Source organism: Tiliqua scincoides, chromosome 3, assembly GCF_035046505.1.
Source record: "Tiliqua scincoides isolate rTilSci1 chromosome 3, rTilSci1.hap2, whole genome shotgun sequence".
In the NCBI taxonomy this organism is placed as follows: domain Eukaryota; kingdom Metazoa; phylum Chordata; class Lepidosauria; order Squamata; family Scincidae; genus Tiliqua; species Tiliqua scincoides.
This window is the reverse complement of record NC_089823.1, coordinates 80,104,891-80,121,290: the sequence shown is the minus strand read 5'-3', so window position 1 is coordinate 80,121,290 and position 16,400 is coordinate 80,104,891. Positions and strand designations below refer to the sequence as shown.

Genomic DNA, 16,400 nt, shown 5'->3' with positions numbered 1-16,400 from the left:
CGTGATGAGAAGGAAAGCTCCATTGGATGGGAATGGGTTGGTAGTGACAAAGATGGAGACAGGGAAGAAAAGACAGGGATAACTGCAGGGGGAGGCTGAAATGGGGCACAGAAATTATGTTAGGAAAGAAGCAGATGGAGAAGGGAAACAACTATACAATAAATGCAACATCCGAGGTAGGGGCCTTCATGTAGGATTGGTTGGCAACCTTCAGTCTCGAAAGATTATGGTATAAGCCTACAGCACCTGGTATTCCCAAGCGGTCTCCCATCCAAGTACTAACCAGGCCTGACCCTGCTTAGCTTCCGAGATCAGACGTGATCGGGCATGTGCAGGGTAACAGTTGCTAGCATGTAGGATTGCCAGTTTGCCAAAAGTGACCTTCTTTCTCCAGCTTTTTTCTTTGTTCTCAGGCAGACAGCCAGCAACAGTTAATCTCAGAACAGTTTTGGGCTGCCACTGGCCTCCACCCCTTTACCACTAGGTTCTGCCAGTGCCAGTCCCCCCATCCTGCCCATTTTTTCAAGGGTTGGCAGTTTTGCGACATCGCCAGATTTTGCCTTGTGATCTCATCTGACCCCGTCTCAAAAATCTCAAGTTTATGGATGTGTCTGGCATGGCAAGACTAACCATAAGACATTTAGCAGCAATTATAATTTAATCCTTTCAAAGCTACATGTTTTAAAAAAAAATATACAAAATGTGATGTATGTCTTATGGTTCTTGGCCTAATGTAGATTTTTGTATGCCAATGGCTGGGCTATGAACCGTCACCCCCCTGGGTATATGGTGCTGCCAGGAATAGATCTAAGCGCAATGATGGAACCTCCTCTGTTAAGCCTGCTGATGTTTCATCAAATACAAAAGACATAATACCCTTGCACTAAGGAGTCCCTTGGGGCTATGGTGTTTAAAACGCTACCCATGATCTACAAAAGTGCTCTTGTGCATTTTAAACAGTTTCCTTGTGGTATGTTCCACTGTTTTGAAATAGACAAAATCCATTTGCTCTTATATCTTGCCCAATGGAGAGAATGCTTTTGTTTGAAACCTGACGTCTTGTATTTTGAGAACAATGCAAGAATGCCTTATGAAAACAGCAATGGAGAGAAAAAAATTCTAATCAGACAGATGCCGTCCAGGGTAGAACATTTGACCTCCAGCAACATCATTGAATTAGATAAGTACTATGTACATCTTGTTGACTATGTTCTAAAATTCAGAAATGGTGGATAGAAATAATGAGAGTGATTTAGCAGGTTATTACATACCATTGGCAAAGTTGCCCCAATTTCCCTTGGGATATTCAGAAGATTATAGGAGACAAAAATTGGCCTGAATTGAAATTACATGAAAATGGACAACTGCCAGCCATTTAACTTAATGATAATTAATTCAGAAATTATGGAATATAACTGAAATGGGAAGGTGACAAATTGATTAAGATCCAGCAATGGTGTGTGTGTGAGAGAGCGAGCGAGCGAGAATACTTCTTTGTGTGATAGGGACTATTTGATCAACATCAAGTTGTATTAAGAATTATATGAATCCTTAATATCAAGTTTAATATTAGATGCTTCTGTTGTCACATCTCTCATCTCTTTATCTTTTTCCTTCTAGATTATTTCTTTAACAAAGAACTTAAAATTGTATGTTTTTAAACACATATATTTTGATGGCAATCCATATGATTAAGAAAAAGTAAAGGGAAGCAACTACACTTGATGGTGTCAGGCTGCAGCCCAAAGATTGCACCTTTCCTTGCGCAATGCATTTGCAATAACAGACATTGTTTTCATAGATCCCATGGATCAGCTGTCTGTCTCATCTGTTGTGGGCCAAAACTGAAGCACTGCTTGCTTCAGCCAATGGGTAAAGATGGTTAGCTATGGGACCCTGGGCAGGATGGAGAGGAAGACACTCTGATAGCAATTTACATAAGAACATAAGAACAGCCCCACTGGATCAGGCCATAGGCCCATCTAGTCCAGCTTCCTGTATCTCACAGCGGCCCACCAAATGCCCCAGGTAGCACACCAGATAACAAGAGACCTCATCCTGGTGCCCTCCCTTGCATCTGGCATTCTGACATAACCCATTTCTAAAATCAGAAGGTTGCGCATACACATCATGGCTTGTACCCCATAATGGATTTTTCCTCCAGAAACTTGTCCAATCCCCTTTTAAAGGCGTCTAGGCTAGACGCCAGCACCACATCCTGTGGCAAGGAGTTCCACAGACCGAACACATGCTGAGTAAAGAAATATTTTCTTTTTTCTGTCCTAACCCGCCCAACACTCAATTTTAGTGGATGTCCCCTGGTTCTGGTATTATGTGAGAGTGTAAAGAGCATCTCCCTATCCACTCTGTCCATCCTCTGCATAATTTTGTATGTCTCATTCATGTTCCCCCTCAGGCGTCTCTTTTCTAGGCTGAAGAGGCCCAAATGCCGTAGCCTTTCCTCATAAGGAAGGTGCCCCAGCCCCAAAATAATCTAAGTCGCTCTCTTTTGCACCTTTTCCATTTCCACTATGTCTTTTTTGAGATGCGGCGACCAGAACTGGACACAATACTCCAGGTGTGGCCTTACCATAGATTTGTAGAACGGCATTATAATATTAGCCGTTTTGTTCTCAATACCCTTCCTAATGATCCCAAGCATAGAATTGGCATAGAATTCAAAGCATAGAAAGCACAGAATTTGTCCAACTGAACGTGCATTGATAAAGGTAAACATGGGTATCTAAGTTGCAACCTGGCAACCCCAATTACACTGGGGAGAAGGAAATGAAATAGTAGACACACCTTGCAATATCTTGCAGAACATGGTGAAATTTAAAATCTACTTTGGAGAACTTCCAAGTACAACTATCGTCAATGGCTAGGATATAGGCAGCTATCAGGAAGAGGCCTCTTTGGTGGTGGCTTCCTGGTTGTACAATGCCCGTCCCCAGCAGGTCTAGCTGGTACCAGCACCTCTACTGTTTGGGCAACAGGTTAGAAACTTTTTTTATTCTGTAAGCTTTGAACCTGCAGTTGATGGCTGCTGTCTTCATTGGTCTGGTTTCATTTGCTTTTACTGTTATTTTTAGTGTGCTTTTATCGTTTTAAGAGGAAGTTTTATTGTAAGCAGCTTTGGATATTTTAATAGAAAAGTGGTGAATATACATATTTTAAATACATATAAGAGTAATAGGAGTATTAGTAGCAGCACTGAGGAAACAAAAATGTTGAAAATAGATTACAGCAAGCTTTCCATCCACAGTGATAATACAAATTCCTTTTTCCCCATCACCCCAATGCTTAATCATTCTTATCCATCACTGCCCACCCTCCCGAGTTTTATCTTCCTCTGAGCATTTTAGCTGAACTTGTTGTATTTTAATGGGATATTGCATTTTTCAGAGGCCTAAAGGAATTGTACTTATTGCATTATCTTTTCATAATTCACATCCTCTTTGTCAAGTGGATTTCACTAAAGCAGCATTTCTCAATATTTTCCCCACACCATGCCACTTTGCATGGCCCACCTATTGGAAGTACCACCAGAGGTAACGGGTAATGATGTCATCACCAGTTACTACTGGGTTGGGGGGTCAGACATGATGCGATAGTCACCAGTAAGAGGATGACGGTGGACAGGAGGGCTTCTGGAGTGCCTGCTGGAGCTCTGTCCACTGAGCCAAGCCTACTACTGCTGTTGTTTTGTGGCACTGCTGGACTCACTGCTAGGCAGTGGAGGTCTGTGGGTCCCATGCAAACCACCAGACAAAACCTCAAGTATCACCAACGGTTCAAGTACCACTGGTTGAGAAACACTGCACTAAAACTTTCCACTAACTGGCAGCACGTGTTAAGACAGGGGTTGTAAAACTGGGGGGGGGGGCACAACCTACCAGCCTGAGAATCCCTGTCTCTTCCCCCTTAAGGGGAAGGCCACTGCTGGAGACAAAGGGGCTTTTTTTTATTGTGCTGGCTTCGGGAAGGTGTGGGAACCCCACAGAGTCCCCTGAAGGGCTCCCTGCCCCTCAGAATATTTAAAAATAGTGATTGAAACCCACTTCCAGGTTGAAATCACGAAACTGGAAGTGGGTAGCGATAACTATTTTTAGACATTTTGAGGCACAAGGAGCCCTGCGGTTGGATCTGTGGGGCTCCCTGCACCCCCCAGAGGCCAGCACTGCAGAGGTGAGCGAAAAAGGTGAGCCTGTGGAGGCTGGCCTGAGGAGAGGGGAAAGGGGGGGGAATCCCCGGGGTCCAGGCTTCCAGGGCTTTTGTCTGTGACAAAACAAACTATACGGTTCAAACCAAATTTATTACAAAATAAATGTGGGTATTTCAATCTCTGCCTATCCAGGGTTGTGGTTCTATTACAGCTTTAATCCACTTTCAATGCACTTCTGTTCTGGAGACTGTGGGTTGCTTTAGCTCTCAGATTTCCTAACTACCCCTGAAAGCATTGGGGGAATAGAAGTGTGTTGAATGTGGATTAAAGCAGTAGTGGAAATGCAGCCCCAGTCTTCTCAAAAAGCACCAACATGTATTATTCAATTTAGACACAGTAAAGGGAAACTTACACCCTCAGACCAGAACTATTAGGCCACAGTAGCAGGTCACCCAGTTCAGTTCACAGAATTCCAGGCCGCAATAGTCAGCTCCACTCTTCTTCTAGGCTGTGCTCTTTTTTTTCAGATAGGAGAATTGGCAGAAGTGACATTTCCAGCATGCTTTCAGCATGGTTAATTTAAAAACAACGAAATGGTGTCCCCTCATTGAAATTAATTGTATGGAGATCAGATCGCTACTCTGCACACATTACAGAGGCTACCATGTTCCTGACAGGTTTCTCCATACATTTTAATAGAAAAGAGGCGGAAATGGTGTCAGCATGGTGGCAGCTCCCTTTTCTAGTTCTGAACTTGCTTGGAAAATTCTAGGCCACCTAGTATGCTAGAAACTAAAAAAAAAGAAAAAAAAGAACATGATCTGAGCACACTAGAAGTTTTTTAAAAAAAATCCAGCTCTCTAGCACTTCTAGCCTGCTTCTAGCACTAGAAGCTAAAAAAAGATCCAGCCCTAGTTTGGTGTGTGTTCAGAACAGATGGCACTGGATCAAGCCTACATGTGTTTTGGCATTGTTTGAAGGTGAAATGAACAGTATGGAGTACAAGTCTTGAGCACTGAAGAGAAAAGAATAAAGAGAGAAAAAATGACAATTTTTTTTTAAAAGGCCAGGTAAGTTTATTTCACCTGGGCTTTGTTCCAAAATCATCACGTAGCAATGAGAGTGATAGGGAAAGCCTGTCCTTAGAAGTCTGTACAGTATTGGAAGAAAAAGCAAATGAGAGGGACTTTGCTGAGGTAGAAGAAAAGAAATAGTAGTAGTAGCACTACTCAAGGTAAGGATGTCAGCGGGTGGGGGGATGAGAGAATGCTCTCTCACACAGGCCTGTGTGGGAGAGTACAGTCTTTCAGGTAGCCCAGCCCTAGATGAAGGCTAGTATTTCAGTTATTAGAACATATTAAATATAAATTAATATATATAATATTATGCTTCAGCTGGTACCTTTAGGAAGGGGAGGCAATCAAGCATCTTATTATAGCTCTCAGTGGCCCTGTGGGGGAGCAGTCCTGGAGGCCAAACTGGGGTAAAGGAACATTGTTCTCTTACCCAGAGCAAGTGTCCATTGTCCAATGGGCCTCCTCAGATTTGCGCCAGCTATTTTGCTGGTGCATGTCCAAGTGGGCCCAGGGAAGTGGAGTGAGGCCAGGAAGGGGAATAGGATATTGGCAGAACTGCTACTGCCGATAACTGCCCTTCCTGCCCCCAACACACTCCCTGTCCTGGTGCCTACTCAGAAATCCCCATTGCTCTCTCTTCCCAGCCCATTCTGCCCACTGCTATTGCCAACACACCTACGTAAGAACATAACATAAGAACACCTGCAGGCAGATGGTGGCCTCTCCACTCGCCCATGTCACAGCCACCAGCCATTGCATCCTCTCGCTTCCACCAGTGGAATGTGTCTTTCACTGGCAGAAAAGGGGAATAGAATTGGGTTACCTGGTTTATGTGGAAGTCATGACTTTAGTTCTCACAACTGAAGCTTCCAACGTGGCTCTGAAAGAGCATCCTGCTTCAGGAGGTCACCTGGACACTTGGATTTCCACCAACCTGAGTCTTCCCTAAATTGCTGATTAAATATTCATGCAACGCATCTATATATCTGTGTCTCCCTGCAACTAATATGTGCAGATTCCACATATTCTAAGGCCCAAACTGTATAAATATTTTATATATTCAGTGAAAAAAAATTCTAATCCGTGAAAAAATGAAAAGTTTAGAAATACAAAAAGCTGCCATAAAAAGAAGAAAGATGATATTAAATATGTGAACGATACAGCTTATAAAAGTATATAAGAGAGTAAATATGGACATCAAAACAATGCAATCATTCTGCTATTGGAACTTGTATAAATGTCCGGCTATCCTTGTTCTCTAACCCTGGCAGGCAGAATTTTTGGCTGCTGGAGGTCTTTGGGGTAAGGGCATCTTCAGGTACTCTTTTCTATATTATTCATTTTGAACATGAAGTATGTGTAAAAATTGATTATATTTTTAAACATGTTATCTTCCTGTGCACTTAGTATACGTCAGTGTTTCAAAAAAAATGGGCAAAATGACCTATTATCCCGGTCATCTCGACAGTTTAGGGAAGGACTTGCATGTCAAGGATTAAACAGCCTATTTGAATCATAACAGACCACACAAAGCACTCTACCATTATGGTAATTTCTACAAGTTATTACTCATGTAACCTTGCAAGACCTTTGGCGATATAACATGGAAACAATTATCTTCATGAAGAGTTTACTGGCCCAAGATCACCTTGTGTTTCAACAGCATATCTGTTGTAACCTTACATCATTTTAATTAGAATCTACTTGCATCAGAGAACTGGAGATGTCTACAATAAGAAGATACATTTGGAAACTGCATTGATATCCTAGTCTTAAACCTTTTTGTTGGCATGGTGACCTTAGAAAACTGATGTGATATTACTAACTTGCTCTAAATAAGCATTTCCTGGTAGAACCAATCTTATGATCAGGCGATTGGCTTCCATTTTATCCTTCATAGGAATTCTTTGTATTTTATTGTATTTTCTTTCTTTGTATTTTCTTTGTATTTTATTAAAGAGAAGTAAAAATATTGTCCTTCCTGCCCCAGACTGCCTCTGTCAGGAATCCTGTTTGGGCTACAGATGTATACTGTCCATAACTAGGGTCACATGTCTTGATTTTTGTATTTGGGAAGGGATGAACTTCATGGTTTAGTCACAAGTCAAAAAGCACTGGATGCATAAATATCCTTGAAGCAGCATAATAAAGACCTGGTCAACTTGCAGTGGAAATAGAAGGACCTCTATTTTTCTGAAACAGATGAAGCACCCTACATAAATATGCAATGCTTTGTGCTCAGAACTGGCCAAAGACCTCACAGGTTACCTCCCTTCTCTCTCTCTCTCTCTCTCTCTCTCTCCCCCCCCCCCCAAGAGGGCATTCAAAGCAGCTACTACTTATGATTTGCATCACTCTAGCTATGCTCCTAAGGGGAATAAAATTCCCTGAGTTGCACCCCAGCCTGCACCTACCTTGTGCTGGAGTCAGTACAGGCCCGTTGGCCTGCCTGTTCCAGCACAAGTTTGGACTGCGCCCTCGGTGAAATAGATATGTTTTTAAACTCCAACAGAAAGAGGTTCCAGTCTCTCCTGTTACTGTAATACAGTGCAGATGAGCTCCAACTTATAGTGATATACTCCAGATGCAACAGTATGTTGTGTGTTGATGTTTTAATAGAAATCTCTATATCAGCAATTTTTAAATAGGATATTGACATGAAGACTGACCTGCTCTCATATCTGACCTTTTCTTTAGCTGATCTCTTGACACCTTCTTATACAGATATCAACTTAAAGACAATATTTTTCCTTCCATAATGTATTCATCTGTCTTTTCCTTTGAGTGAAAGAAGCAAGAACCAAACAAGTACCCAGCAACATTTCACTGTCAGTCACTTCCTTGTCTATCATGAGATAACCTGGAGTGTTATCCATGGAGTTATAACTGTGACATTTTATGAACACAGATGTAACAATCCCAGTCCAACCAATCTTGGTTTGTTGCACCAAGAATGAGTACCACGCCCATGTGTTCTTCCTCTCCCTTTCACCTCCCCAAGCTAAATCAAAAGTTTACAAACTTTCCTACAACAAACTACGCAGTAGTTCAATGAAAAGTATGCTCTTGTCTTGCCTACTTGGTTCTCTTTTTTAGTGGTATTAAAATTGCTTGTCATCAAAACAACTAATACAAATGTAGATATCCTGAAATGTGTCTTGTTAGCTGGGTGTGATGTGGTAGGCTGGAACCACATCTTCTTGATCTTCTTTCTGTCAAGGTAGCCAAGCATAATAAACAAATGGAATGGTGTATTTGTGCTAGGGAGCAACTGTTAACCCTGCACATGCCTGATCTTGTCTGATCTCGGAAGCTAAGCAGGGTCAGGCCTGGTTAGTACTTGGATGGGAGACTGCCTGGGAATACCGGGTGCTGTAGGCTTATACCATAGTCTTTCGAGACTGAAGGTTGCCAACCACCATTTCCCTATCAGAATATGTGTGTATATCTGTCTCTATCTCTGTCTGTGTATACTTGTCAATTAAGGATTATGTTTCATGCATCTGATGAAATGAACTGTAATCTATGAAAGCTTCTGCTTATAAATTTGAAATAATTTATATTATTATAAATTATAATTTATAATTATTAATTTATTTATTAAATAAATAAATCTGTTAGTCCTTTAGGTGCTGTGAGACTCTTTGTTGTTTTTGAACATAGGATGGGAGCTTTGGAATTTCAATATGTGTGTCCCAAAGTATCTTATGAAGTTGTGTAACGTGTTGGAACTCTTTACGCCATGGGATTCAAAATAACTCAAGGGGCTGCCTGTAGTTTAGGACTTCCCCCATGTGGAAAAATATCTTTTCCACAAACTGTATGGAGTGGGTTGCATATATTGTGATGTGTGGGTGGGAAAGCTACTGGGAAGAAATACTTCAGGGAATATAAGCCATAGGCAGAAATGCTCCATGGTATGACAACAGTGTGTGGTAAGGTCTAGTTAGATTAGAACAGAGTGCAATTTCATAGACTATTGGAAAACATTACACTGTGTGAAGTGGAAACTCCACTGAAACACATGTATCAATGGGTCATTGAAGACTAGAACTGGCATGTTAACATTGCATTTCTCAAGCTACTGACTCTGTTGCAGAGTGTTCAAAGGCCATATGGTTATTCTGGCATGAGCAGTTGGAAGATGGCAGTTTCAGAAGCCTGTGATGCAACTGCCACTCAGTGTTTCTAAGCAACCGGTTTGATGAAAGCTTCTGAGACATTTAGCAGGTTTCAACAATATTATCTAGAGACTCATGAATTCTGTATTCACCTCATTAAAATCGAGAAAACGCCATCAATTCCCATCTTTCCACAAAACGAACTAATGGAGGCTTTTCTTTTTTTTTAACCTATGGAGCTTCTTTTTATGCCTGTGAGTTCCTGGCCATTGCCCTAGATTTTATGGTTTTAACCTGGCTTTAAAGCATCATTTAGTGGAGTGTGTAGTCTGTTGAAAGCATGGGAGGCCCCAAAGAGCAAAGTGTGTAGCAATAACTGGGACAGCTGGGAGACTTTTTCCAGGATCATCTTTTTTGTTAAAGCAGCTTTTTTTTTTATTATTATTTTTTTATTTTTTATTTTTTTTTAGCAACATTTGCTTTGGGGTATTCTTTCTTCAACTAGAAATGTGTAAAACCAGTATGATCATATGTACCTGTTGGTCTTCATAGGTGAGGCAGATTTACACATTTCATTTTCCAGTTGTCCAAAGTGCCCATAGTAGTATAGTACTATAGTATTATGCACTCCAAGACTTTGAGTTGTATTCTTTGCAGAGAATCTGAAAGGGGACACATCATTTCCATTTATGTATGTATGCATTCCATTTTTCCCTTGTATCTCAGTATAAGACTCTCTTATAAGAGAGGTCAATTCCCAGCTGAAAATGGCAAGGTTAAGACCATAGACTGCTTTCTGAGGACCCAATCCGATCCAATTTTCCAGTGCTGCTGCAGCTGTGCCAATGGTGTGTGCACTACATCCTGTGGCGAGGAGGCAGTCTCAGAGGTCTCCTCAAGGTATGGGAATATATGTTCCCTTACCTCGGGGCTGCATTTTGGCTGCACCAATGCTGGAAAGTTGGATAGGATAGGGCCCTGAGTCAAGAAATCTGCTACAGCCCAATCCTAACATTGGGCTGCGCTGCTAGAACTTGCATTCCAGCAACTCAGTCTGACTTATGGAGTTGCAAAACACCATACTCTATATTGCATGCGAATAGGCCACTGTCGGAAATGGTACTGGCCTCATGGCAGAGGACCAGGGCATTTCTGGATGGGGAGGGGGAGGAACAGGGGATGGGGAGAAGGCAGGGTGAATAGATCTGGTGGCAGTGGTGCATGCCAGATCTTATCCCCTCTTTTTAAAACCTCCCTGCTCCTTGCTCCTTTCCTGTCCTCGGACATATACCACCAGAATAGGTGGCCCATGTCTGAGGAGACCCAGGCCGCCTACCAAGAGGTTAGTACAAAATGTTGCAACTTATGTCCTGTAGGCTGTCTGAATGCCACCCTCCCCACCATAGGATGCAGCATGTGCCTTTTTAGCATGTGCTGTGTTGGTGCTGGTGGTGGGGATTAAGATTGGGCTGAAAGTCTTTTCCAAGATAGGCTACTGTGGTGTGTTCATGCAAACAGATGGTTGTGGTATCATAAATGAAACAGAAATAAAGAAAACGTTAGCATTTTTGTGGTTTAATATACATGGACCCATGAGATTTGTGGCGGAATCTGGAATTATGAATTTTCTGACAACTGTTAAGTATAAATCTATTAACTATACTGTGCAGTTTTTTCCCCCTATAACATGTTTTGTACCTATTTAGTATGAAGCATTCATCGCTTGCCTGGAAAATTATTCACGGCACTAAATTTCTTAGGGGGCTTTTTAATATTCAGCCAAGATCACCTACTGTTTAATTTTATTCCACATGCACAAGTCTTAGGCATAATCATATATCTTCTTCACACAGCTCTTCCTATTGAATATTGTTTCTCCAGGTAGTTAGAATGGTGTTGCATAGATTGAAGTCAATGGTCATTATGTTTATGGCTGTACAACTAAGGATTTGTTAGGAAGTAGGATTGTGTAGGACCTGAGCCATTCTGTGTAGCCCAGGTTATCTGTAGGGGTCCACTGTGTGATATATCAGCTGCCCTGTTAGGAGGAAGAGGAGAAGAAGAAGAAGCCAGATAAAACATATCCCCCCTTTGCTTTTGTATTCTATTAACATGTAGAAAAAAATTCTATAAGCGGCTTTGGGTACTGTTACCAGGGGGATTGCATGGGGAATTGTTTAATAAATGTTTCCCTGGAGAAAGATTCAGGGTGATCAGTCTTTCCTCTCTCAAGGAAAAAGTAGCTAAGGTAAAAACAGCTCCTGTAAGTAGAGGGATCTTTAACTGGTTGTAGTAGTGCTATGCAGAGAGAGAGAGAGAGAGAGAGAGAGAGATGTTCAGGGATGGAATTCAAGGGAGCCTAACTCTCTTGATCCCAGTCCCTAAGCTTTAGAAGGGGAAGGATTGGGGGGGGGGGGTAGAGAGAAAAGAAAGGAAAAAGCAAAATTACAGTTGCCTTCCAGAATGCAGTCTGTCACAAGACTTGGCATGCTAAATTCTGTGCAGGATTGGGGAGCAACTCTGACTTGACACAGCAACCTTCAAGAGAGTTGTTACATCAGGCAGGGTGCACATATTTTGGAAGGGTGACCAAAATATTCCCAACATTTATTGAAATTTGATCTCTTGCTTCCATGCAGGACTGGGCTGTCCATGAGGAATTTTCTTACAAGGTGCTTAATTAGGTTATGGGGATCCCCTCTTGTTGTGTTAATGTGTGACTTGGGATGTGACTGGAATTCAAATAAGCATTCATAGGGGTTTTCTTGACCTACTGTGAACTTACAGCTGAAATATAAATTCAAGCAGATACCAACAGGAGATGGAAGTTTTCACAGTACAATTGAGACAAGCATTTCAAACTGCATCCCCTTTCCCCAAAGTATGTGACCTGGCATTGGTACCAAACAGAGGTCAAGAACATAGTTTTGGGCAGAGTTCTAGAGAAGCAGCACCCGTAGTTCACATTATGGCTCAACTAATCAATTGGCAGAAGGTGCCAGCAGTGTGTGGGACCATCAGCTAGCTGGGGCTGCTGTGAGAGCACATCTATGAGTAAAAGCACTTGACATTAGCTCACTATATCATTGCTGTACCCTAGAATGGATAATCAGCCTACTACTGTAACAACAGCAACTACAGGACCATAAGCACGCAGGGCACTTTACAGAATTTTATAAGCAAAAATAGAGAGGTCTCTGTCTCCAGGGAGGTTGCAATCTAAAATAGTTGGGGGCTAGAAGTTTGTGATACATTCTATCACTAGTCCTTAAAAGGTTATAAATAAAAAATAGACCACATATCCAGTGTCTTGCATAAATGTAGATGCTATTGTGCAATGGCTGCGTTATGCTTTAGAGCAGGAGTTGGCAACCGTTTTCTTTAAAGGGGCTGGACATTAGGTGTGATGTCATCATGTCACAGCCAAACTTCCAGGTTGCCGAGTTGTTGCGCAGCAGCGTAGGGAGTCCACGAGCCTGGTTGGGTGGCCCCACCATTCCTCATCTGGTGCATGGCAACTTGGGTGGGAGGTGAAGCCTCTCAAGTCTGGCTCTGCGCGGGTCGGACTTTGGTTGGTGGATTGACTCTGGCACGTAGGCCATAGATTGCTGATGCCTGCTAGTGGCCCGTGACTTCAGTGAGTCTTATACCTGAGTAACTAGTGATCAAAATTGAAGCTGTGGAGTTTTGCCAGCCAAAAAAATCAATTCCCTTCATCCTTCTGGTCATCAGCTGAATGTAGCTCTCTTGCCCCCTGCTCAATACCATTATGGAATCTCTTCATAGCATTGCTAAAAAGTCTTCACCGCAGTGATGACAGCTCTCTTTTTAAAGTGCACAGCTGGAGAAACCTTAAAGGAGCAATGGAATTATTTTGATGTCAGGAAAAAAGGCTCACAGCTTATAGAAAGGAAGAAAAAGGGAAGATTCATTTTGGGAAGCAAAGAAAATATTAGTATTTTGCCAGGTCTGTGCATTAGTTAATAGCTCGTAATCATGGCTTTCCACACAAATTGTTTTGCAGTCTAGCAGTGGTTAAGAGAAGGGGACCCTATACCTGGCAGTCTCCCTTACCACCCCCCCCACCAACTCACCCTTACTACAGGATAATAAGGGTCTCATTTGAGAAAGAGAAGGGCGAAATCCCACAAGCCTTGGGCATGATTTCCTGTTTTCCTTTTATTAAAACAAGCTTTGTGGGTGGGGATGTGTTCCTTGCTATGTATTCAGAGATAAAAAATCTTGGCTCAGACATGACATAGAGCTGCCACTAATTAGCTGTGAGTTCCCCGTTCCCATAAACACAGAAGAAATTCTGGACGCGGCCCCGCAGGCAGGATGCAACGTGCTGGGCACACCATACAAAGCCGCAACTCATCCTGTACATTTGCATGGATGTGGGACTGCTCAGAAGCCAAGAGAAGAAAGTACCAAATTAAATACAAGAATATTGGATTGTTTATGCCTGGATTTTTAAAGCCATGCCTGGAATTTTAATTAAAAGTTGCGGGTTGGCATTCTTAATCTTGGACATTTGCAGAACTTAAAAAACAAACAAACAATTACTCATATTCCAAAAGAAAGTCTTTTTTTCAGCTTGTTCAAGTCTAATGTATTTAATGCTCCATGCCACATGTCTATCCAGATGCTCATAGAAGTGTATGTTCAATGTGCAGTGGAACTGTGGGAAAAGAAGACTTATGCCCTCTTTGATGCACAGTAATGTAAACTGGTGCACTTTCAAAACTGGGAGTAAACTTTGCAGATGGGCTGAGTGCATACAAAATGGAACATATGTGCACATCATTTACAAATGTTGTCTCTTAACACAGGAGGACAAAGTGAAGCTTGTGGCAAGTAGTGCAATAGGTGTGGTTCTCTTTTGTAAATATGTAATTAGGGTAGAAACTTAGGTAGCTGTCTTCTGCTGGGTCAGGCTGTTGGGCCATCTGGCTTAGGACTGTCAACAATGGCTGGCAGCAGTTCTCCAGAATTTCAGACAGGACTATTTCTGCCGTACCTGGAGATACAAGGGATTGAGCCTGGGACCTTCTGCCTGAAAAGCAGATGTTCTTCCACTGAACCGTGGTCCTTTTCATCTGTAACTTGTACTTCATGGGAAACTACTTGCTTCGGCAAAATTGTTAATTGGTTGGTTCTACAGTGTGTGACAGTGACAGTGACACACTGGTGACAGTGTGTGAATGGGATGGGGTGACATCATGGGATCAGTCATCTGCCACTCTACATTGAAAGTGGTCCATGGAGTTCCAAAGGATGCTGTAGGAGAGTCTGTTCAACCCCTCCTAACTAGGCAAATAATAAAAATGTTGCTGTGTTCGCACTTGCTTCTGCAGCTATCATACAATCGTTGTACTGTTGGCTCATGTACATTTGTACTGTGCAAAGGATCATGACTACATCACACTGGCATTATTCCACTCAGGGTAGTGACATCTGAGAACACAACCAAGGAACTGAAATGCATAAACAAGGAACTGAAATGCATAACTTTATGTGCTTTTTAAAAATGACTCAGTCATATGGCAATGGATCTAGCAAACCCCTGCTAACTGGGTAAGAGGCACTTTTTCCAGTGGGTGCTCCTCGTATTTAGCAGAAGGAGAGTAACTGGCCCTCTTCACCCCAGCAGTGCCTTTTCTAGTGGCTGTCTCCTGGTGCTCTTTTGCATCTTTTTAGATGGTGAGCCCTCTTGAGACAGGGAGCCATTAGATATTTGATTTTTCTCTGTAAACCGCTTTGTGAACATTCTGTTGAAAAGCGGCATATAAATACTGATGATGATGATGATGAATAATCCACTGCTGCAAGTCACCTTGCAACAGCACAAATGTCTTACTACTCTTGTGTACTATGGAGTTTGCCAGTGCAAATGACCAGATGCTCCGTGCACACACCAGAACCACACAGATGCTCTACCGGAGAGGTGAGGTGGCAGAGAGGGTGGTTCATGGAAGGTTTGGGGCAGGAAATGGGCTGACACAGGGGGCAGTTCAAGTACAGGGGAGGGTGGATCTCAGTGGCTGTCAGCCATACCTGATCCTGTCTCCCTTCCTAGCCAGGACCAACCCCCTTCATCTCCTCGAACTCATACCAGCAAAATAGCTGGTGTATATCTGAGGGGACCCATTGGCAAGCAGGTGGCTTACTGGGAGGTAAAAACATATTTTATCTTACCTTCTGCTGGCTTTTTGATCGCCTCCCCCCCTCCACCGTATGCATGGAAAGTGGAAAGTGGTTGGGGGTAAGACTGGGCCATAAGACAACTTCATTGATGTTTCCAGCCTACAACATGAGAAAGGGTTGTAGCACAGTGGCCAAGGATATGCAGAATGTCTCTAAATCAATCCCTGGCATCTCCAGGTGGGTCTAGGAAAGACCCCATCTGAAACCCTAGCTAGCCACTGTGCGGATAATATCAACCTGAATGCATCAGTGACCTGACTCACCATGACACAGCTCCATGTGTTCATATTCTGCAATGGTGATGCATACCCAAGGGGAAGAAACTTGAAAAGCAAAATAAGATTTTGAAAGACATTTAAGCAGAGCAATGTGCTTCTCACATTTTGGTATGACAAGGAATAGACTTGAACACTTCTGAAGGAATTTAAGATGAAACATGGCTTTTCTTAAAACATATTTCTGGGCAGCTTTTTAGAATGCTTCACATGCTTTGATTTGGAAGTTGGGCGTGGGGGCCATTCTTCTGGTCCACTGCTTTCCTAATTTGCTGTAATGGGAACACAAGATTGCTTGCTCTGATGGTCATTCACCTTATGGTAGCAAGCTTGAAATGCTTTGAGCTGAAAAGCAATTACCTTTTTAGAAGCAACCCCACTTCCAAAACCTCCCATGAACATGTCACCAACCTTTTCAGCAAAATGTTCCTAAATGACATGGGACATGTGCGCTAAAAACTACATTAAAAAGTACATATCTTTGTTATAGAACTTAAAAGCTCAGACAATTCTGTTTCTTAGGAGATTTTTTTACATGAAGGAAAGTATGAATAAT

At 42.3% G+C, this 16,400-nt stretch overlaps 1 pseudogene; it reads right to left on the bottom strand.

Annotated features, from left to right (window-relative positions):
• Positions 1 to 234: 234 nt before the first annotated feature.
• On the bottom strand, positions 235 to 351 carry LOC136646438 (5S ribosomal RNA; annotated as a pseudogene).
• Positions 352 to 16,400: the final 16,049 nt, after the last annotated feature.